At 42.6% G+C, this 23,631-nt stretch overlaps 1 protein-coding gene across 1 annotated transcript in view; it reads left to right on the top strand.

Annotated features, from left to right (window-relative positions):
• elp4 (elongator acetyltransferase complex subunit 4) overlaps positions 1-23,631 on the top strand; it is a gene marked incomplete at its 5' end in the record, with an annotated part of 50,813 nt that overhangs the window by 21,818 nt on the left and 5,364 nt on the right. The window lies entirely within an intron of this gene.

Genomic DNA, 23,631 nt, shown 5'->3' with positions numbered 1-23,631 from the left:
ATATACAATGAAAAAATACTGGGGGAGTTTAAGTTAATGGTAAGAATTCACATTTTTATAAACTGAAGGAGTATGAAGTAAGTATTGATCAAGATGCTTGGACATGTCCCCAGCCATCCATGACCAACAAAAATGAAGCAACCGTAACACACATTGTTGCACTATCAGAAACATTCTAAGCCACAAAAGCTCCCAAGGGAACAAGCTCTGTACGGTAGGTGCTGCTGACTTTGTCTGGCAGGCTGCTGTTCATTCATTCATTCGTTCAGCTGGCAACAGCCGTGACCTGCTGAGAAAGAGGAGCAGGAGACAGCAGCTTCACTTCATACTGTAGCCAATAAACTCATTGAAATGGCAGTATGATCAATAGGGATTTTATTTAGAAATAAAATGCTGGGCCAACAACTACTCTGGACAGATGCAAGACCAGAAAATTACACAATTTTACATAATGCTTCATATCACTCCAAAAATAATAATTCATATTTTGACCACAAGACACTTAGTGATTCTCATACAAACACTAATTGCATGATGAAGCATGCAGAAGTAGAGTATCAATGTTTAAAAAGGTAAATAAGTATGTCACTACTCACAGGATTAAACCGTTCAGCAGCAGTGAGTTTGGCACCAAGCCCTCAATTCTGAATTGTTTTATTCGCCAAATATACAATGTACATTTTACACGGAAGCCAGATAAACAAAGTATTTCCCTCACCAATTCAAAGTTTACTTGAAGAGAAAAGATGCACAGTGGTTGGTCCTCTAAGATATTTTGAAAAACTCTGGTGTTAAAATCCTGTTTGCTGCTGAAAAAATAATAACATTTGAGAAAATAAAGCTATCAACTAGTTTAGCAGCGATAAGGTGTGCACTCTCTTAAAATCACTGTCAGCACTTGAGATGATGGTGCATGCCTCATTCGTAACTAGTGCTTTATTCGTGATATACTCTCATACCCTGGTTCATCTGCTCCATCGTGAGTTGAAGTGGCCAATCTTTTAATTTGCTGTGTCATATTTGAGGTTTTATGTATTCCCTTTCAACTGAACAACAGCATTGCTGACTCCAGCTGCATCAATGACAGCTGATCGCCTTCATGTTACCTCTGAGGGCTGAAAACCGTTTTGGAGACCCCTGAGAAGAAGGTGGTGATGGCGCTTAGGTAAAAAATAAACACCCTTAACACCCCTAGCAGAGCACAGCTGGTGCAAAGTGAGACTGAGCTGGTGTGCATAGCAGTGCTCAAAATGGCCATTACGATAGGTTTCCTTCATCAAGGTCTGTATGCTGCGGACATCGTGGTGACACTTCCATATGCTTGTGTAATCAAACTGTGCCCTAACTTGAGTGCTTCCAGTACACGGTTGATGGTGTTAGACAGGCATACAGCAATAGTTTCATCCCTAACTTCCACAGTCTCTAAAAAACATACAAACAACAAACAATGTCTCCGCCACTTGCACAGTAACTTACTCCCTGTGCACCTGGTACATGCAGTAGACATGCAGGTACATACATAGAGGTTCCTTTGAAAACTGGCTGAGCATCATAGTGCCTCCGGAGCTGTGAGTTGCCCTCGCACATTGTTTCAGATATACCTCGGAAAATCTCAGGGTTGTGAGGGTCCTCATGTTGCACCATTTCACGTTTTCCACACAGTTTACTATGGGTCAGTCAATTCCCTGATTGTGTGAACTGTCAATTTGGGTAGCTATGTTTGCTCTGCCCGTATAGAGTAAACGCAGCACAGGATTATATGGCCTTTTCATTTCTTCATTAATTTTGATCCAGGATTTGTTCTCCTCTTTCTCTTCCTGTCAGAGATGCATCCATTTTGCATGTACCACATCATCAGTCTCACTCAGAGCAATCAATCTGTCACTGAACTACCACTCAGGAGACAAATTAAAAGGCCCTCCTCTTGGCTCAGGCTCATGATTGGTCCTCATTACATTATCATTACCTTATCACACCCTCTGGTCCCTGGCTCTTAGTGAGTCCTATTGTCTCAGGCAGGAGGTGAGGGGGAGGAGAGGAATGCCCCCCACCAAACCTTCTCCACATCCTACGGTCAAGCCCTTCTCTTTTTCTGCCAGCCCTCACCATCCTTCTTACCCTTTCTCCTGTCTGCATTGGCCCGCTTCCCCTCCTCTTTCTGACCCCCTGAATAGGCCACTCCAGTATAGATTTATATGGTCCGTAAAAGTCAAGGTGGTTATCCTCAATGGTCTTTTAATTAGGCCTCTGTATTGGGCAGGCCAGGGGGCAGAGGCCTAGAGCATCCCTGTAGCTCTGTGGAGCCAGGTGTCATATATCCCAGCAGCACATTGTAAAGTCCACGCTTTGTCTGCCTTCCTTGTTTAAGGAGCTTTATTGGAGTTTTTGTTGTTGAATGGTAACCATACTCTTGTATTGCCCTCATACACGGAGTGTTAAAATAGTGATATCCAAAGAGGGTTAAACATTTTGAAATAGCTGTGATTGTTGACACAAGTGCGCAACTAATATGAAACGTCAATCACAATCCTTGGCCATCACACATTTTTATGCGTCAGGGAATTTCCCAGAGAGCATTCTATGGTATCACTAGTCATGCATCAAATCAATCAGAACAGACATTGTATTACGCTTTTATGTTCTAGTGTTGGGTTTTCTGGCATTTTGATTTGCTGTCATTAATTAGTACATCACCTTAGATGGAGATGTCACAAAGGTATGAGTGCATGTTGGCTCTGCGTCCGTCGTTGCAGATTCTGGTTAATATCAGTATACCTGTGTGTATATCTTTGCATGCAGGACTACCGCTGTGCTCTGACGTGGCTCCTCGTATACTTTGTTTGACCTGTTGGTCAGCTGCCTCGGTGGGCCACTGATTGACACATGAGATGGTGATTGGATTCTAAACCCAGTGTCTGATGTGTGACAGCTCACACCATCCCTGCTAATCACCTCATTTACTCAAGCTACAGGACTCCTCTGCCTGGGGCCACATATTACAGCATTCTCTTACCAAGTTTTGTGCTCACGGTCTGTTTTCTTCCACACATCTACTGTGATAATGATAGATCACTGCTCCTGCTACGAAACATTTCTTTCTACTTTTGACTCCTTTTCTATATTTTAAAGGCAGCAAAGTCAGCCTTCACTCTGTGTTTTATCCATTTGGATTTATATGCGGCAGAGTGTTGGTGAATGACAGGTTATTGACAGCACTAGCTTCTCACCAGTTGGGTCGGGCAGATACATGTCACCCCAGCTGTGCTTGGAGTCATGCTGATAACTAATTTCCTAACTGTTGGTTGACTCACACGTCTATCACCGAGCGCCTCAGGAACAGCTCACAGAGTACAGGTTTTGTCAATAGATACATGTTTTTGTGTACAGTTATAATTAATAATTCATTACTCCTAATTTAAGAGGTTTTACTAGCCTACATTAATTCTCTGCCCTGCACTCAGCACCATCATCAAAGTTCTTTTAATTCCTTGATAAGGTTACCGTGAAAACAGTTGACGTTTCCAAGAGTTCAAACTGCGGTTGATGAGTAGTTATTAGCCATGACGCCTGAAGCCAGAATTAACCCATGGCCCTGCCTGAGCAGGTAGGGGAGTGTTAGGTGTTTAGACCAGATTAACACATACTCAAACATTGCCTACCCCCACACGCATATTGACATTCATGCAATGACACAAGCACATACTTACTAAGAAACGCATGCACGTAGGTGACACGCAATGTGCGTGAGAATTTTCTCACTTACTCATATTAAGCTGTCACAGGCTTCTTTCTCTACTTTCACAATGCAAGATGCTTTGAGGATGAAGCTCTGAAGAATGCAGATGGTACGCAATTACATTCTCCTTACCTTTGTTTGACCCTTTAAACTGACAGGCAATGTGCCTGTGGGGTTCTGGGGTGCCAGAGGCAGGTCACAGGGTCAAATACAGTATAAGACGGGGATTTGTGTCAAATTAGTCTTCACCTAGACAGGCTATTTGTGTCCCTGACTGCCTCGTCACTTGGATGGCTATGTAGGCAGGTATTTGCTACAAGCTAAACTTTGTAGTCCTGGGTTCTTAATGTTGTACATTTTAAGTCACCATTGGAGAGATTCAGTTTTTTCTTTTTAAAGCTTCCAGCAAAAACGTTGAACTTTGCTCAACGTTTGCTGAAACGCAGCACAACTTTATCCCTCACGGTGCTTCGTTTTGCCAATCAAATACAAGTGAGAGCACCTTCTTGGCAGGCTACTTTATAGCATGAACAATGTATTAATAATGTTATATAAAAGACGAAATAATTGCCATCGTGAGTCGTAAAAATGAGAGTATTAGAAACTGCTGTGCAGTGTTTTGACATCTGAAAGGCCTTGAAACTCATCTTCTACTCAGATTGGCCACTTGGACTGGATGAATTTTTTGTCATCATCTCACCATTACCTAAAACAGCACATGCCTACAAACACAGCCCCTGGTCTATTTTAATGCAGGCTTTGGTCTCAACATCCAAAATAGCAAACAAACACAGATGCCTCGTGTCAGCCAAAGTCCGGCATTAAAGGTAAATAAATACCAATTTAATGGATATGATGCTAGGTTGACAATGCAATGTATTTTTTACTTTCAGAAAAACAACTCTACAGTCATACAAACATCTCAGATTATCCAATGACCTTCCATCCCATATGACATGCACGTAGTATGGAGAATAGTTTTAAGCTTAGTGGAAGCAATGAGGAAGCAGAAAAGGGGAATGAAGAGGGTGATGGTGCTGAGTAGGAGAAGACTTAAAGAGAAGAGGAAGCCAAACTGAAAGAGTCCGAAGGAGGTGTACAGAGTAGGTTAATGTTTCTTGGCATGTCCTCAAAACGTCTTTAAGACAACGCCTGTGTCTGCTCTCTGTTGAAGCCTGTGGGTGCCGAGGGAAGGGTGTTAATGGACCTATGTGAGGAGCAGAGCGAAGGCTTGGGGAGGAGGGGGAGGCATAAACGGAGAGGAGCAGTTAAGTGATTCTCAGGTCAGGTCTAATTAAAATGAGGGCTTTTCCTCAGAGGCACCAAACCGTCTTATTGAGAGAGAAATAAAAAGGGAGGGAAAGAAAGAATTGTAGAATGCAGAATGAGTTAGACAGAGACCCAATCCTCAGGGCTTGTTTGTGTATTTGCTTATATGTTTGTTTGTATTCCATGCCTGGTCGTATATCTGCTTCCCCAAGTCTTAAATAATGCTCGGTACTAAAGATCAGAGAAAAGCCATTGTTGAAAATAACTCATATGGTGAAAAAACTGGGTCATTTAATATTTACTTCCATTAGCGGATCACAATGACTATTTGCAGACTGAGTAAACTGGATACAAACAATAGGCTTATTGGATGTCCTGAACCTATTAGTAAAATGCAAAAAAATCCTTATATTCTTCATACATCTGCCAGTGATGTGTACGTCTGCCATGGGAATCACGATCAGATGGGAATGGACCTTTTGGAATAATATTCCAATTGAATAATTTATACTTCCTCCCTTGGTGCACACCAGCCTCTGTCGCAATTTGGAATGAGGTGTGCTTATGGTTTGTGCGTGTATGAGAAAGAGAGAGACGGAGAGCCTGGTGGAGGCCAGTCAGTGGCACGCGATCCGACCCCACAGCCGAACAATATTCACAACATACACCAGATTTTCATTAATTATTTAACAGGGATTTTATCTATTCTGCAAATGTGCATGTGTGTTTGAAAAGGCCCTGCTTGTAAGGTCTCTGTGCTGAGTCTTGGGTGTGTGGAGGGGAGGGGGGGATGTGCATGTTTTTTGTGTTTGTTTGTATGTTGGGACTTGCGTGATGGGACCTGCAACGGATTTGCTGCACTGGCGCATGAACTTCTTAAATATTGATCTTTGTTAAATCTATTGATTGAGAAAACCAAAGCTACTTCACTAAGGCCAAATCGTATGAAGGTTCCACTGAGTTTTACGTCAGGAAATGCAAATTTGGCAGTGGCATAGAGGCTCCATTGTATAGAGGATGTGCTTGTCTTGACAAGGTCAAGGTTCAGAATTCATAAGGACAATAGCTAAATCAGTCATTAAGGATTTAAAAAACATTTTTATCCTCAAATGCCTCGGGGGGGAAAAATAGTAGTAGCCGTTGTGTTTGCTGTAGTCAAGTCAAAGTGCAACAAGAGATATCTGGGGTTTTGCCAAATGTACTGCCCTCTATACTATATCAACACAATGCCGAAACGTTTCTTACAAACGTGGAGTATTAAAGGAAAACCAAACAGGGCATATGTGCTCCTCCTGCCAGACTGAGTAAGAGTGTGGTCTGCCTAAACTTGCCCTGGAAGTGAAGCTGTTTCATCAGTGAGCAGTGAACCCTTAACATGGTCCACGCACCACTCAGCCCCCATCAGACTAGACTGGCCACATTGGACTCAGACCTGATTAGAGTAGCCTAGTTGTCTTCAGCTCCCATTAGAGGGAGAAAGGAAAAAAAGGCTGTAACTTGCATGCCACCCCACATCCATGGGGTCTTGTGGTACTATAGGGTATGTGTAAGTGTGTTCAGAAAGGGTTCACCATTAGCATAATGATTGTGACTGGGGAACCTTAGGCCCCATGGTGCTTATAAACTGGGTCTTCTCTTTATCCTTGGCTTCTGAATCATTTTATTGTTATCTCCTAATTTTGCCTTAGGTCCATTTACTTTTGTTCTTTTAAAAAATAAAAATAAACATTATTTACAAGACTGATTCACTGTAAAGCCTGTGCAAAGCATCTACTGTTTTTTCTCACAGTGAAGCATCATTCATTGCTCACTTTTGTTCTTTGGTTGTGTAAACATAATACTTAGACTTGTTTGTTAATAGAAATTAGAAATGATATGATGCAGCAACCAAAATACATATCTTGAGTGTTTCATTTAATAGACATTAAATCATCTGTCACTCTGCATATTAGACTGCACAGAATAGGGCATGAGCATTTGCAATCATGCATATGTTTTCAAAAAGCTAGATGTTCAGTTCTATAAACAATCCCCAATCTAAAATTGCACTGAAACCCTGTTAACATCATTGCTGAGACTTGAATAAATGGTGGCGAAAGGCAGAAGTTGTCCTGTTTTGGATGGTGTCATTTTAAACCAGCCAAAATGAAAAAGTCCCCTCACTGCTGTTAGTCCAAAGAGAAAGTTCAAATTGCCACAATGAGCACAAACGGCTCCATGGTCGGAGTGGTTCAAAGGTGGAATGTTGATCCGGAGCAGGAGCATCCAACTCAGGAAGGCTCTCTGCTTGGGTCCTAAAAATAACTTTCCCACACTCAGTGCTCAGTGTCCTAGAGGGGTCAGGAGGAGGAGTGTGTATGCATTTCTCTGTGTGTCTGCTCAGTGTTTATGTATGCCATGCTGCTGTGAATTAAACACATTTAAAAACACACTGTACTTGTATAACGCTTTTCTAGTCTCCCGAACACTCAAAGCGCTTTCACACTACATGTCATCATTCACCCATTCATACACTGATGGCAGGGGCTACCATGCAAGGTGCCACCTGTCCATCAGGACTAACTAACATTTATATACAACGTTCACACACCGTAGGAGACACACAAGGACACATCGACATGGACTAGTGGAGCCGGGGATCGAACCGCCGATCCTGATTGAATGATGACCCTGCTCTACCACCATAGTTGCCCCGTTAAGACGCACATAATGTGTCTGAACAAGATGATGTATACACACATTTTTGGGATTGTTTTACTAAATATTTGTTTTCTAATTGGTTAAATGTCTTCTTTGTTTGTGAAGAGGGGAGTTGAATGGACATATTAAGAGATATGACCAGCAAACCTACTTTGTTTAAGGAGGGTAAAACTGATTTTGATCTATTTGCCTTTTTTATGCAGTGCAGTCAGCTAAAATCATAAACATAAAGATGTATCATCCACAACAACACTTGCAGTACGAGGTTGGCTACATCGTTTTTTTGGGGGGTGGGGGGGGGGGGTTCTTACTACAATGTAAGACTTATGTCTTCAGAAAGAATATCCACATGAGACAGTCCTATATTTAAGGAGTCATTTCCAGACTCCTCCCAACAAAATATGTGTGCTTACTTCATTCATTTGATGGCATAAGAAAAAGTAGACTGAGAGATGCCAGACCAGTTGGACACTGGTCAGCAATCCCTCAATGAGTCCTTGCTTGATGAAAAACAAATTGGGTGTTTTGATCCTCTTTCTTTCTCTTTATCTCCATGCACACCATAAAGGCATTTGTTTCAGCTAATCATGGGAGGTACTTAACCCCTGCTACTGTGAATATGGTTGTGTTTAAAAAGGATTCACTCAACAGTCAACACAGAGTTGTTTAAAGTGGTGTCGGCCATTAAGAGAAGTTGGCCAGCCGCTGAATGTAGTCGTGCTCATGTATTTTATGAGGGTAAGTGTCCTTTTCCTTCAGAGCTCACAGGTGGCTACTGAAAGGCTTGGACAAATGATGGAGGATAGCTAGGACATACATAGAGGCCTGAATAGACTTTAATTACACTCAGCAGATGAGTCAGAGGGCCATTTGAAGGACAAGCCTGCACTTCAAAAGGCAAGTTAGAGGGCAAGTTGATGGCGCTTTATCGAATAGTTTGCGACCCCATCCGAGAATTAAGGTGCATGTTTGAGTCAGTAATCTTGCGTTTATGCCGCAAAAATAGAACAATTTATTTTGTGTGTGTGTGTGTGTGTGTGCGATACCTAACACACATACGTGAATGTGTGAAGGTGGGGGAGGCACTGGGTGGGAGAATACTCCAGTGTGTGGCTTAACCAAACTTTCCTTTTGTCCCTAACAATGATGAGTGATGATGAGTGACAGGGGTGTTAGGAGTGGGATCTGGGGAACAGAATGCTCCTAAGCAGTGCTCACCCAAACTCACACAAAAGGCAGCAAAGGGTCAAATCTGAGGCAAGCTTCTTATGCACTAGGATATAATTTTGCACCATGTTATGTTTTAGCATAATAAGCTAAAACATGTCTTTGCTGTGTTCATGTTGACTTTTTATGTATTACTTATTATGCAGTTCCACCACTATTCTTTACATCAGTATGAAAAGGACTTTGCAGTCTTTTTGACGTATACAAATGTTGTCAGTTATTGATTATCAAAAGCATCTTTACTGGCAGTCAAATCACATTGAGCCCCTGAGATACCTCTTGCCTTTTCTTTGCCCTCCTTTTAAATTTTAATAATATGGTTTACCTCTCTCTCTCTCTCTCTCTCTGCACCACTTCCTTTTCTTGACCCAGCCTTACTGCATATCAGTGTATCTCCTCACTCTTAAGCAAGTAAGAAAACATGCACCGTGGTCATTTTGTTACGCACAATCCATACATTCTGCTTACACAGCCCAACTCTACACACAGAAACGCCTCCCTTTACCCCTCCACACACACACACACATTATGCCCCACCGCTAGCTAGGGATGAGGAGGACTTGCGTGCAAGTGTTTCCCAGGAGGCAGTTGTAGACTGAGGGTTCTGAGGCCCGCGGATGGCTTTAGATGGCGGTTAGTGAGGAACCAGTATTTCTTTTCTTTTTTTTGCCTGCTCTCCTTCTACCCCTCCCCCTTTCTGAGCGCAGGCAGTGAGCGTAATAGGGGGTGACAGCTCACCTCTCCCTAGCGTGCCTACAGTCCTCGGGGCGCTAGACCCCCCCACCACCCCCAAGTCCCGGAAGGCCACAAAGGTTACTCCATATGTTAGTCTGAAGATTCTTGTGAATCTTTTTTTCCCCCTCAGACAAGCATATTTTATTATGTCAAGTCAGGTTTTGTATGAATACAATAAAATCAGCTATATTTCTGCTTGATCCCCTCATCATGAATGGAGCATGGAGTCTCTTTCATTGTTTTACTTTTTTGCTCTGTCATCCTCTGCCTCCTGTTCTTCTGTGTGAGTTGCGACTCAGTGGTGTGAAAAGATCCAGGGCCTGGAGTTTCACATCTATTAAAGGCTTCATGTTTGGAGAGGGAAGTGATCTGATGGCCTGGTGCTGTACGCTCACTTACACAGACTGTTTGTATGGGGACGATGTGTACGCTTGCTTCATCACCCACCGTGAATTTGTGTGTGTGTGCATGCCTATATGTGTATTTGTGGGCCTGTGTTAAGCATGCATTTAATCTTGACAGTGTATCTTTACATGCCTTTGCGATTTCCAAACATTAGTTTTGTTTTAAGTCTCTGAAACATTGTTTCATGACTTTATTTTATTTGACAAAAAGTAAGAAAATTGTACACCTCAGTTTAATTTCTATTTCAAAAGTTTAAATACATTCAGTTTGTTTGTTTGCTTTGTTGGCGATATGATGGGAATATTTTATGTCTCTGTTGAAGATATTAAAATGTTCACTTCTTGAGTGACTTAATTTACTCATATCAGAAACAACCTGCTTTACCTCAACAAGAGGAAAGATCCCAATGAGCGTCCCTCTCCAGATTAATCTCACAGGACATGAAAGCTAACAGCCTCCTTTGATGCACATCTTGAACAACACATTCAACAGTCATCCTTTGAGCTTTCTGCATCAACAGAAGTCTGACAAAGAGACAGTAGCTGTGATGCACACAATTATAATTAAATTAGCACAATGAATATATTGCACCCCTCAACATAATGCACATCTTGGTGTTTGTGTGTGTCTTTGAATCTTTACAAGAGTGTTAATGCTTGTGCAAGTCTTGGATAGCCGGCGAGTGAAATTGTATAATGAGTAGTATGTGTATTGAGAGGAGGGTTTGCGTGCTTAGATGGGCAAGGAATAGCGCACAAAAGCATGTGTAGTGGTGAATATTAGAGTAGGCAGAGTGTTAGCAAGGTCACTCTGTGTACAGAAAGAAAGAAGTGCTTTCCCATCTCAAATGCACTCCCTCTTTCTCTCTCCCACTCACTCTGTTCCTTTTGTCGAACGCTCCCTCCCTCTACTCCTCTTTTTTTAATCATAGCGAGCTTTTTAAGAGTGTTGCTCTCTCTACATTGAGAGGCTTTAATCCAACTAAACAGCCTTCACATTCACCCTTTTCACCTCATTTGCTACCAGACACAAAGTCAACTTGGCATCTTATAAGATGTTGCCTGTTTTTAGATGTTGTAGTCATGATGAACATTCCTACTAAACTCAACTTTGGCCCCCCAAGAGATAGGCAAGCTCATTTGGATGGTCGGACAGAAGTGCACAGACACAGCAGCACTGCTGTGGGAATCAATCTGCTAGGTTAGAATATCCAAGGTGTGTGTGTGTGTGTGTGTGTGTGTGTGTGTGTGTGTGTGTGCGTGTGCGTGCGTGTGCACGTGCATGTGTGTGAGAGAGTGTGTGTGAGAGAGTGTGTGGCTTCCCAGCATCCTCTCCAAACACCCTGCAGGCTAAAGTGGAATCCCAGCCAACGCCCCACATATCACCCCATGTGATGTTTGGGGACGCATCTGACACCTACTCTGGACATGCACACGTCTTTTTTTTTTTTAAACATATGAGCTTTCTATCTTCTCTCCATGTGGTGTGCATGCACATCACCACTTATGGCCTTAATGGCAGCCTACATATCAGAGAAGAAGCACTGGCCTGGTGTAATCTGACTTGTCTTAATTACAGGCAGTATCCAGTAATAGGCTGCTTCCATAGATATCAGCCATTAGAGCAGTGTCTCTGACGGGAGAGGCCTGATTGGCTACGAGGTGGGTGATAAAGAGGCCATGCCTCATTTACCTCAGATTTTTTGTTCACACATCCCTGTATTAAAGTCAAGCGTGAAGATGGCAAAGTACTGTGTTAAACTGATTTATGTGCTCTCCTATGTGGTGCTGGCTAATCTGCTCGTCCTGATTGCATTGTCAGCAATCATTGCTGCTCTACAAGTAAATGGTTTCATGGACAGAAGTTGTTCTAGCAAAGTTTGTTTTTTATTAAATGGTCCCATTTTTGGACTCATTAAAATTGATATCAGTAGAGCATTGTGAAATAGATTATTTTTCCGTTGAGGGCTTATAAAAGGGCCGTGCCGGGGCTTTTGTCCGTGTGCTTTCACTTCCAAAACCTCAAACCAGCAGCTCTTGTCTGCTAATTGAACTAAACCACAACAAGTGTTCTCAAGTAGACTTTACAAACTCAAAGTTCTTTCAGCGGACCTGTTTCCTCTCAACTCTTTGCAATTGTCAGTCTTTCTTCTCTCCCCACAAGTATACACACGCCCTCTCGTTGTGTGCATTCCTTGAGGTTGAGCTTGTATGCTGGGATGTACATTGATGCAGATGACGACCCGAAGGATATTGATGATACGTTCCCAATCCTTCCATCTCACCCATTCACTTTGCGCTATTAGCACCAGAATAGCATGTGATCTGATGACATGATATGTTTGAGTAATTCCACAGACGGTTTCACCATCCATTTCAAATGCCATAAAACAAAGTCAAACCATTAAAGATAATATACCCATTATTAGTATGGAAATTAGAAATGGAATGCCATAGAGCACTGAAAGCTTGTCACTTGAGTGACAGTTAAAGACACTCCTGGTTCAGTGCACTGTATTTAAGATATGTTTGATGTTTTTCAAACTCCATATTTGGCACATTATCCTCGGGTGGCAGCTCACACCTTGTTGGTATTTAAGACAGATTTCAACGGATATTACCGGATTGTGGTGGCGGTTTTATTTAAGGGTGCAGCTCCCTCATAACAGGGAGGTGTCGTCTGCTGACAGATCACTGTCTGGATGAGAGAGCACAGCAGCATCCCACCTCATTACCGTAGCAACATACTAACCGAGGGACCGACACACTGCTCGCTGTGATTAAGATGTAAATTTCCTCTAATTGGAATGTAAATTCATACATTTATATGAAGACGTCAGCTGTCAGATTGCAATATTGTGTCCTTTTTTCTCCCTGTCCCCTGTTCCCCAGGCAGGGACTAGGTGCCTGTAATCTGTATCGTACTCCCACAGCCCATCCTGGGATTTGCCGTTTGTTTAATGTCGGGCCCATTGTCTTGCATCCAGCCCGTCATTGTAATGCTTCCTATTCATGTTTCTGTGTTTTGTTGCAGTCTGATTTGCTCTCGCTACCTGCGTTTGTTCCTCCATGCATGGATGAGCCGCCAGGGCTTCGGGGACGAGGAGGGACTTTGAGTCGGGGCCGGGGTCACTGGGTGGCCGTATTTTGTGTGTGCATCGATTACTTCTGCTGAATGTTCCTCAATGCAAATAAGTCTGCCACTTTGAGAGGAAGCACATGTATCTAAAGTAATTAATTTTACCCTTGAATGCCAGCTGTGGTGTTTGTGTGACGTGTTCCAAATAGAGCTTTCTCACCAAAAAGGTGTTAATTTAGGGATTTGGCAGATGAAGTTAGTGTGTTTGCCAATATATATGGCACATTCAGACCCAATCACTTTTAAATTGACTCAATTCAAAATCTCCCTACTCAAATGTTACAGTATGTTTAAGTTCTGTTGTAGTGTGCAGCCCTGTGTATGATAAACTAATTACAATCTTATTCAGAGCGGTTCTCTGGAGAGGATGGATGACATGCTTTTACAATGTTTGTTAAGGTGATTATGTGTATATTTTCCACACAACAGTTTTCAACATACGCTGCTCCTGGGAGAAGAAATAACTAAGATATTAGTATACATGAAGAATGTTTTGTTTATATGTATTCTGACAGTTCAAACACTTAAGACTTCAGATAGGATACGGATCCTATTTTTTACATAACAAGCTTCACCAATACCTGTCTCAACAGGCCATGCTCCTGAACTGATCAGCATGTACAAAAGGAACATACCAAGATGTCACACCTGGCATACAGGAGCAAACAAAACATAATTTTCATGACTAAGCAGAAGCAACACACTTTGATAATGCCTTTCTGGAGAAATGTCTCCTTATTGTTATTTACATTTGACCACCAGTGATGTAAAAGTCACACATGTATATTTTAACTTGTATGTTTTATGATGTGACTGTTCAGACTGAGGTCACATCGCCACAAATCTGGTGTATCAGATTTACTGGGTGGTCAGACTGTAGAAGCCACACAAAAGGCTGCCTTAGTCCAGGTGCGCTTCCTCAGGCACCAGAGGAACAAGGAACGTCATCAAAATGGCTCTCAATGTATCCTCCGTCTCAGCAATTGCGGCGTAAAAAGTTGAATTACACCATTTGCGTCATAAAATAATTTAAAGAGAATGTTTCCTTGCACATTTGATTGGCCAGCGGAGTGTGTACATTGTATTGATCGATTGTGTTGCATAGTGTCGTGGCAAAAACCGACTTGTTGGAACTTATTTGCTTTGGAGTCGTCTGCATCTGCAAATTACAAATCAATAAGAATCCAGTGCGTTATCACAAGTCGCAATGTGTCACAGGCTAAACATTGTAGTAAAAATATGAAGATTTCGTACAACATAGGCCTACTTGTTAAAAATATATAAAGGTTTAATTATATTTTTTTTATAATCTCAAAACTACAACAAATATGTATATATACAAACAAGGACTTCCTCATGAATGAGTACAATACTTACCATTTGTTGTATAAAAGACTGGTGTTCCAGATCCTCCCCACAGGCCAACTTCGTTTTTGTATGTTTGTGAACAGATCATCCTATATCTCTGGGTGTGTACTCGAGGATCCTGCATTTCTTCTGTGCATTCCTCTCAGGCATAGGTAGCGTGTGACATCTCACGCAAACCTTTCCACAAAGGAGTTTCATCTGCGGGAATTGTAGGGACATTTCCTTGATTTTTGACACGATTTTTCTACATATCGGCACGAACACTTTCTTCGAAAGTGTTCGTGCCGATATGCCTTCAAGCATATGAAGGCATATCATAGCATGAATTACCTTCAAGACGATGATGTGTTTACAGTATATCCGTGTGTGTGTGTGTGTGTGTGTGTGTGTGTGTGTGTGTGTGTGTGTGTGTGTGTGTGTGTGAAGTGGCTGAAGGTTTGACAACGCCATGTGTAGGTGTTGTAAGGTGCAGAAAATGAAAAACACTCGAAAGAACACCCAGACTAAATCATTCAGGGAGGAAAAGGGGAGAATGGACCCTTCTATTTTTAGGTCCAGCTGCAAGTCAAACTAGCTGAACCTGTGTAAAAAAAACAGTGGTTACTTGAAGGCCGGTACGTCTTCGCAGGCCTTGCCTTTTGTGTTGTATGTGACAGAGCCCAGGATTCCCACGCAGTCTGATTCCAGCTGAGGGATGATCTGTGCACTAGGAATCCTGACTATGCTGCTAGAGCGTGTCAACACCACTCCACCCATCTGTGGCACAAAACATGTCCTCCCAGGAAGGAATCCTAATGAACCTGCTCCTTTCACTTCAATTCAATCTCTCATCTTTATCACATAAGTCAACGGCATGGAAAACTGACATGTTCCCAGCCGTTGTTTCTGTTAAACAGGAATTTGCCTCTGGTCAGGTGAACTGGTCGGCCCTGGTCATGTGGGTTATTTTCATGTTTGGGATTGGTTCCTACATCCTGGTGACTGTAGAGAAGCCTATCAAAGATTATATCCTGATGCAGCCTTCTTACACACAGCCCTCAGTGATGTACGGTTCCTCCCATCGCCTGACACGACTTCAGGTGTCAGAGGAGGAAGTGAATCATCTTCTTTGCCTTTGGGTGCCGTTGGCAAAGTGGTTCACTTACTTTACAAGTTTCTCCATGATTGAGATTTAGAATTGAATATATTAAGTATTTGTATTATTTTGAATCGTTTAAAGACATTGCTGATAATATTTCATACAGTCCATCACCTGCTCCTATAGTCCTCTGGATCTTTGGCCACACAACCAACCAGGCTTGGCTCACCAGAGTCACAGCACAGACATACAAGAGGAGAGTTGGGGAGGAACTGGGGGAGAGAGAGAGACCATTGTGTCCCCCAGGTATGACAGAGTCACTCATGCAGAAATATCTCACATGGAGGGAGGTGGGAGAGAGGGAGGGGGCATGAAGGAACTCTTGGCTTCCTCTCCCCATAGTGCCCCCCTTCCCTGAAAACACATCTGTCTTCTTTTCTCTGCCACACACCCTTTCTGCATCCTTCGCTCACCTTCTCACTCCAGTAACAGACTTTTCACTGCTAACAGCGTAAAATGTTTTTGTTTTTTTAATATTTTGGCCAGCCAGGAAGTGTGTCGCTTGTCACATGCCACCTGCCATATTTTGTCTGACTTTCTTGAGATAAAGTTTTTTAGCTGCAATTTCGTTCTCTTTTTAGCCAATATTCTTTCTTCTTCGGACACACTGCCGTTACCCCAAGCGGTCCGTCTTACATGCAAATATGTGTCAGCTCCACAGTGATCACCATTTTAGTCCATGGCAGTGCTATCTCATGGCTGCATGCATTAAAACAATTACACTTTGCCCCTCCCCCGACACAACAATCCTTTGCGGATGTGTTGGGTGAAATTTAGCAAGAAATTATCATTTTCTGAATCACTTCACTCTGCTTGCTCTGTGTTTGTTTCATTCTTTCTCTTTCTCCATCTCGTCTTTGAGCTCTTAAATAGACTTGGAGCCCCCTGCATGTCCTTCTTTTTACTTCTTTTCTCTGTACTTTTTTCATCATTATCCAACAGCACTTTTCTGTGCGTGCAAATGCTTTCTGAACGGCGTCCTTTCTTCCCTTTCAGGCTGGATGTCATTGTTGCTGCCTGTGGGCTGGGTGTATTTATTTAGGGGTAATTGGTGTGTGGATGAGTGAGGTAATGAGGTGCATCCACACTTGGCTGCTCCCCTCCCTGAGAGCCTGAGACAGACGTAGCCTAGCTGGGCTCCGGCTTGAGCTGTACCACACTGCTGTTTCCTCCACACAAGCCAGAATGGCTCTTTCATACCCAGGTGGACAAACACAATCACTGGGGCTGATACCTAAATGAGGCGTCTGCTGTTTGAAGTGTGTGTGTGTGTGTGTGTGTGTGTGTGTGTGTGTGTGTGCGTGTGCGTGTGTGTGTGTGTGTGTGTGCGCACCCACACATAGTACATATCCTGTGTGTGTTCATGTGCTTGTATTTGTGGGTGGAGAGGGGAAAAACAGCTTTTGGTTGTTGGCCTGTCTCTGTCTTGAGTCCTTGTTTGTCTTGCGGCTCGTGTTTGTATAAGTGATTTTCCCTGTGTGTTTGTAAGTACATGTATATCAGGCTGAGTGGGTGTTCAATGGAGCTCAAGGAGGACCTCTGGCTATCGTAGCCCCCTGCCAACCCCTGATGTCCTGCAGAGTTACCTAATGATTTCACTTACACCTCCCTTATCTGTCTGGCCCGTGTGGCAGCGACCGTCTGACGCTTCAGCCTTTACATGCCATTTGCTGCCTCATATCCTGTGAAATTCAATTGCACAGCTCCAACTGTAGCCAGAGTAGGGGGATCTTCCTCTCTCTCTCTCTCTCTCTCTCTCTCTCTGGTCTCTCACACTCTCTTTCTGCCATGTTCCATATTTGTAAATACAAGCAAAAACAGTTTGACCATCACACCACATTTCTTCCATATTATCACAGCAACGTTGCATTTTTTCATGTTTTAGCACTCAAAAGTTGCCACTTCATTTCACTGCAGTGTGTTGATGACAGACTTTGAATGAGATGTAGAAGTTTTGGACTGGGAAGCTTGGATGTGTGAGGCTGCCTACAGGTGTTCGGCAGATAATATTATGCATAGATTGTTTTGTTGTTATCAGGGTAATTGGTGTAGACCTGCCAGCCTTTGATAGACACACAATTACTGTATGTGATGCATAAGTGGACTCATTTTAGGGCAGGATTTTGAGTTGCTAATGGTGCATTATTCAGTTTTTGGTCTGTCCCCAAATGTGCCGGGCCAAATCAAACACGCCGCTCCAGGATAATTGAGGCCCACTCCGCACCCCCTGCAGTGAGCAAGGGAGAACTGTAATCCCCTGACAACTCTGACTTGGCCCCAATCTGGCAGGCTGCCATTTCCCAGCAAAACGCCTAACTCAACATTGGGGAGAATGAAAAAGCTGATAGTCACATTTGGAACGCTTTCCAATTTTGTTATTCTTTTCAACTCAACAGTGCTCTGAAGCCATCACTGTACTTACCCTTACTTTGTTTTATTTGAAACTCTACTTCACTGAACATAATTACACTCAAACCATCAAACTAATATTCTTACCCATTAGTCTCCTCAAGCTTTTGTGGTTTTATGATCAAAGATTTTTGGCAAATAAGTCCATCCACCCTAACCTCAGATATGCTTCCATTTGTCTTTTAAAACTGTTGACAGAGACCGTCACAAAATGAAAGGCTTCACATTTTTAGCAAAGTGAACTTGTACTGTCCAACGCAGTTTTGTGAAATTAGGAAAGGATCTTACATCTATCAGGATCTTACATAATCAGGATAGTCACTTTACTAACCAGCTTGCTATTGCAGCCCACTCCCTTTGCTCTGATATTGATTATTCCTCTATGCCTAATCAACTCTAAAACACCTTCAGGGATAAATAATGTATATCAATTTAAACACACCTGGACTATGACATTTACAAAAAAGTCTACAGACATTTTTTATTAAATATCATGTTTCATAAAATACCTTGTTTTAAAAATACTGCGTTCTTTATCATGTCAGTCTTTCAGTCTTTAATGGATGGATTTTTCAGTCTAATTTGACTAATATGTACATAATGAAGATTAAAATGTGAGTCTGTAAATGCTGTTCATCATAATGCCACTGTTTGTTAGTTTTTTGAGGAAAATAATTTTTCATATTTTTTTAAATCCAGACTGTCTGCAATGCCACATTGTATAGGGGTCATCTGCAGAGAAGATATCACATGCATTTAGCACTGTCGCTCTGATTTTTTTACGTGAGCATGCATTCTCCCCAGGCCCTGGCTCACTGTTTTAATGGCTTTAGTAATGCTTCACAATTAACACTCAGCCAGCGCTCTAGGTTAGATAATGGCTGGTGTGTTTTGGGCTAAATTAGAAAACACAAAACAAGAATTCCCCATCACCCACAATGCTTCTAGGACCTAGAGGTTACGGGGGAAATGTAAGGTGGTGAATTTTTTGACAGGGCAGCCGAGGTGATGTCTCATTTCCTCTGACATCTTAAACACCCTAAAGGTGGCTTTGCCAACAGTATACCCAGGAAGCACCTCACCTAGCTGTGGCTAAATTTACACAACCACCTGCCCACAGGGAGCACACTGGAGAGGAGAGCAGAGGTGGAACTGGGGTGAGGATGGAGGACAAATAGGGGAAGAGAGAAGGAGGGGGTAGGAGATTGAGGTGTGTTGAAGTTTCACGTAATTTGCTATTTGAATGAAGAATATTCAATTGAGGGTTTTTATTCAAGACATTTCAGCATTTCTCTGTAGTATTCTGTCCCTCTTGGCTCGGCTGTTCTCAGTTGTACTGCAAGTTTGCATCAGAGTGGAGACAGAGAATAGGTCAGATTTTAGTTTTCCAGAGTGCATTTAGGAACTCCGTAGATTAGTGGAACGAAGCTTTCAGCCCCCAGCGATTCCTGTTCAACTCCACTGAGAGCACATCAGCTGTTTTCTCATTTATTATTTCACTGTGAAAGTGACCTTCATTTCAGAGTGTCACAAATAACAGTGGTTGGGGGGGGAGTTGGAAAGTGTTAGTTGAGAAGCACGTCTTTGGTCTGCCGTAACACTAATAGTTACTTCTTAGCTGTGTTTAGCTAAATGTCGAAAGGTTATCTATTGACACATTTTAATGAAAAGGCAAAGCCTCTTTCCCTTTTGAACTGTATATTCCTGCTTTTTATGAATTCACTCAAAGGCTGCTCTCAAGACGGACAGTCGAGTAGAATGGTAACAATTCTAGATGCTCCCCAGTGGCAGAGTTCAGGCTGGTTGCCTGTGGGCTGATGTGGAGTGAATGGCCTTAGAGGCTCTAGGCTGGTCTATGTGTGGCCCGGCTGGTCCAAGTCAGCAGTAATGACTGGCTTTGGCCAGCATGCCTGTTAATGTGAATGGGGTTACTCTGGGCAACACCTTTTCAGCTGGGTCCTATGAAGTCCCCAGTATGGTGGTCTTTGTCCACACAAGGGCTGTCCTCTCAGCAAAAAGAGCTCCTTTTTTGTGAGGACTATCAACTGGTGATGGATTATACCCACCCCCCTTTATTCATCCGGGCAGACTAACAGACACGGATGCGTATAGACATACACACACTCTCACACATGCATGCAACCACAAAGACATCACAAGTGTTACAAACACATCATCCCATTATCTTACACAAGTGTTTTAAAAAAATGGTTAAGGTGCTCACATACAGATGCACACATTTTACTTGGGTATACTCACAAGAGGTCACCATTGAATGCTCTCATACTGTCCTTTTACATTCCCCTTCAATTCACATAGACACAAAGAAAGAATTATTCCTGATAAATCTTCTTTTCCAGTCTTGAGTTACAGAGAAAGTAGAGTTACTTATTTTTCTTCAATATGTCTGTTGACTTTTTCTCCTCTCTTTTGCTGAGTGATAATACAGAAATCCTCATTAGCTTAATTAATGCTGGTACATGCGTCCAAGTTGCCTTTGTCAATCATGTGTTTGCTTGGATAATTCCTGAAGTTAACTGACATATTCATATATGCCACTTTGCGCTGGTCATTGTGCTACCGAGCTGGTAGAAAAGAGTTTGTATTGGTTCTGCTGTGTATTGCATTACATTTCATTTAGCTGACGCTTTTATCCAAAGTGACTTACATGTTTGCTCTATACACCGTAGACACAGCAACGGGGAGCAATTAGGGGTTGGGTGTCTTGCTCAAGGACACGGCGATGTGGACTAGCAGAGCTGGGGTTCAAACCACAGACCCTCTGATTGACAGACGGGCGTGCTAACCACTGAGCCACAGTCGCCCCCGCTGTGTACTTCTCTCAGTATGGATGTTGTGCCTCACAGTGCCATACAACTCTGTGCAGGACCAGTACAAGAAGGCAGGTGGTTGGTTCATAGACTTGTGGTGGGAGCTTTAACATAATCACGTTGATCCTGAAAATATTTCAAATGACAGATAACATGTTGTTATCTTCTGCCCTCTGTCATAGTATACGTTCTGGTGGGCTCTAATCCATCCTGGTCTTTTGCTAACCCAACAACCGACCATTCTTAACTAAGTGTGATCGCCCTCACCCCTCCCAAGGGGTCAGCCACTTACCCAGGATGACACAGTAACCTCCAGACGACCTTTCGCTTTGCCAAATGTCATGCTTGTAAACGGCATGAACTCCATCACGGCGCAAAAGAGGAGACAACAGGAGAAATAGGTTGTTCTGTTGGAAGGTAGGCTGGGTTCAGGAAACCCAGGAAAATACTGGTGGGCTTTGTGTGCGCATGTTGTAAATACCTCTGTGTGACACATGCATAAGCAAGTGGCAGTGTGTGTGTGTCTGTCTGTCTGCTTTTGTACATGGGTGTATGCACTTGTAGACTGAGTGCAACACAGAAAAGAGAATGAATAATACATGACAAAATATCCTTGGTAATGCTCTGTCTTTTATTTATTTTTTTATTTTTATTTTGGCGACTAAAGCAGTACCAGAGCCTGTTAGGACAGTGATCTTAAAGGGATATTTCTACAATTTGGGAAATACGCTTATTTGCTTACCATCTTGTCGTTACCATGAGGTTGCCAGACAACCAGCGGAGACTCAAAGAAGTCGCTGCGACCGTATATGAGTCACTTTTGCAGAAAACCCATAATTATTTATTTTTTTTAACACTTTGCTTTTTGGATTAAACAAACAACGTATAAATAGTCAATTAGTTGACTTTAGAGTTTGATGGATTTTGTTGCCCTCGGAAATAGCTAGGCTAGCTGTTTCCCCCTGTTTCCAGTCTTTATGCTAAGCTAAGTGGATTCTTGATCAAGCTTCCTAAGGACAGATATCAGTGGAGTGGTATTGTTCTTCTCACCTCACTCTGCATGTACGCAAATAAGCGACTGTCCTAAATTTGTCCCAAAAAATGCTGTCGGTTGATTTCCCAACCTGTTTTGTTTTGTGCTATGCTCATTTTATCAAAAACGTAAATCAAAGTCATCAGTAAAGCTCAACGTGGCCTGAACTTGATAATAATGAAGAAGTAGGCCCCATTGCCTATAGACATTTTAATAGTGGATTCAGATATAACCTCGTGCTGTTTTTAAGATTTAAAAAAAATGGAAGTTTAAATATTTTCTCCCATGTGCGATTATTATAGCAGGCATCTGTGTAGCACTGTAAAACCTGCTTTTACCAAAAGTGTCAGTGGTGTTTTCACCTGAGGACGTGCATATCAGAGTCATGGTTTGAGGCGCCAAATGTTTGAGGGGTGGAGGCCACAAGAGGTCCCCCAGATATGCTGTCATAACTCATGCAGCCGCGCTCTTTGCTATGGGCCTATCTGTAGTGAAGGCAGCACTTAGACATGTTTGTACTCTATGCCCTACATCCCCCTCCCTTTCTCCCCAGGCACCATGTCACTCCAGGGGTGGACCAGTACTCCATGACTATGCCCAAGTACATAACACCAACTAACCCCCCCTCCTTACTCCCCACCACCACTGGGGTCAATGTGCCCTCGCCCCCTCACCCTACAACGCCTACGGTCCATACCAACACTGCCCTCCAAAGAGAAACAAAACAAAACTGAAAAGAGACAAAATGGCCCCACGCTGCTTCCCCTGTCAAAGCTCTTGACAGGCCCGTGCAGAGGCCCCCAGAGGAGGGTTCAGTTGAAGATGATGATGACGACGGAGATAACAAGTCAAGTTGTTGTGGTACAGCACAGTTACACTTTGGCCCTTGTTTGTCCATTTGGTTATTCAGAAGCATCGCAGAGCCAACTGATTCCAAAGCATGTCATGTTTAGTAGCATGACAGATACTATCAAATGCTGTTTTACATCAGCATGTGCAACGTGAAGGGTAAGTGAGGAGCTAAGAGAACAGGAATAAACATTCCATTATGTATTAAAAAACCTTGAAATATTGTCAGTCAATCAATTTCCTGCTTGAACATGCTCCCTTTTAATGAAATTCAGTCAGTTATTAGTCCCTTCCCATTCTCCCAGTGTTTGGGAATATAATTACACTCAAAATGCTTACTCATCCTTCTGCCTGCCTGCTGCCTACTCTGTCAGATGCATTAGCCATGAAGCAGAAGAGATGAGGAGCCTGTGTCTGTATATGTGTATCTGTCAGTCCGCCTGACTGTCTGTATGCCTGCCTCTCAGATTATCCTGGATCAGGCAACAGGTGACATGGCGAGCAGGTGACCATCACCCAATTACCAAAAAGAAACCCGAGATGAGCTCCAGTGTAGTTTACATTTGTTTGTTTCTTCTCCTGCCACTCATAAACTATTCTTACGCCTCTTTTAATCACTAAACATTTACGTTTACAATAGTTGCATGTCAAGAGGACAGATAGAGAAAATGTACCCTTCCTTACATGTCATGTAACATTTTATATTTGACGAATTCAGCTGATGCTGAATTGTTTGAATTCCTTATTTAGCTACTAAGAGTAGCTTGTAATACTGCAGGGAAAGAAATTAATG

This window comes from Taurulus bubalis (genome assembly GCF_910589615.1).
Source record: "Taurulus bubalis genome assembly, chromosome: 4".
In the NCBI taxonomy this organism is placed as follows: Eukaryota; Metazoa; Chordata; class Actinopteri; order Perciformes; family Cottidae; genus Taurulus; species Taurulus bubalis.
Note: the sequence above shows the minus strand (reverse complement) of the source record. Positions and strands in the feature narration are given on the sequence as shown.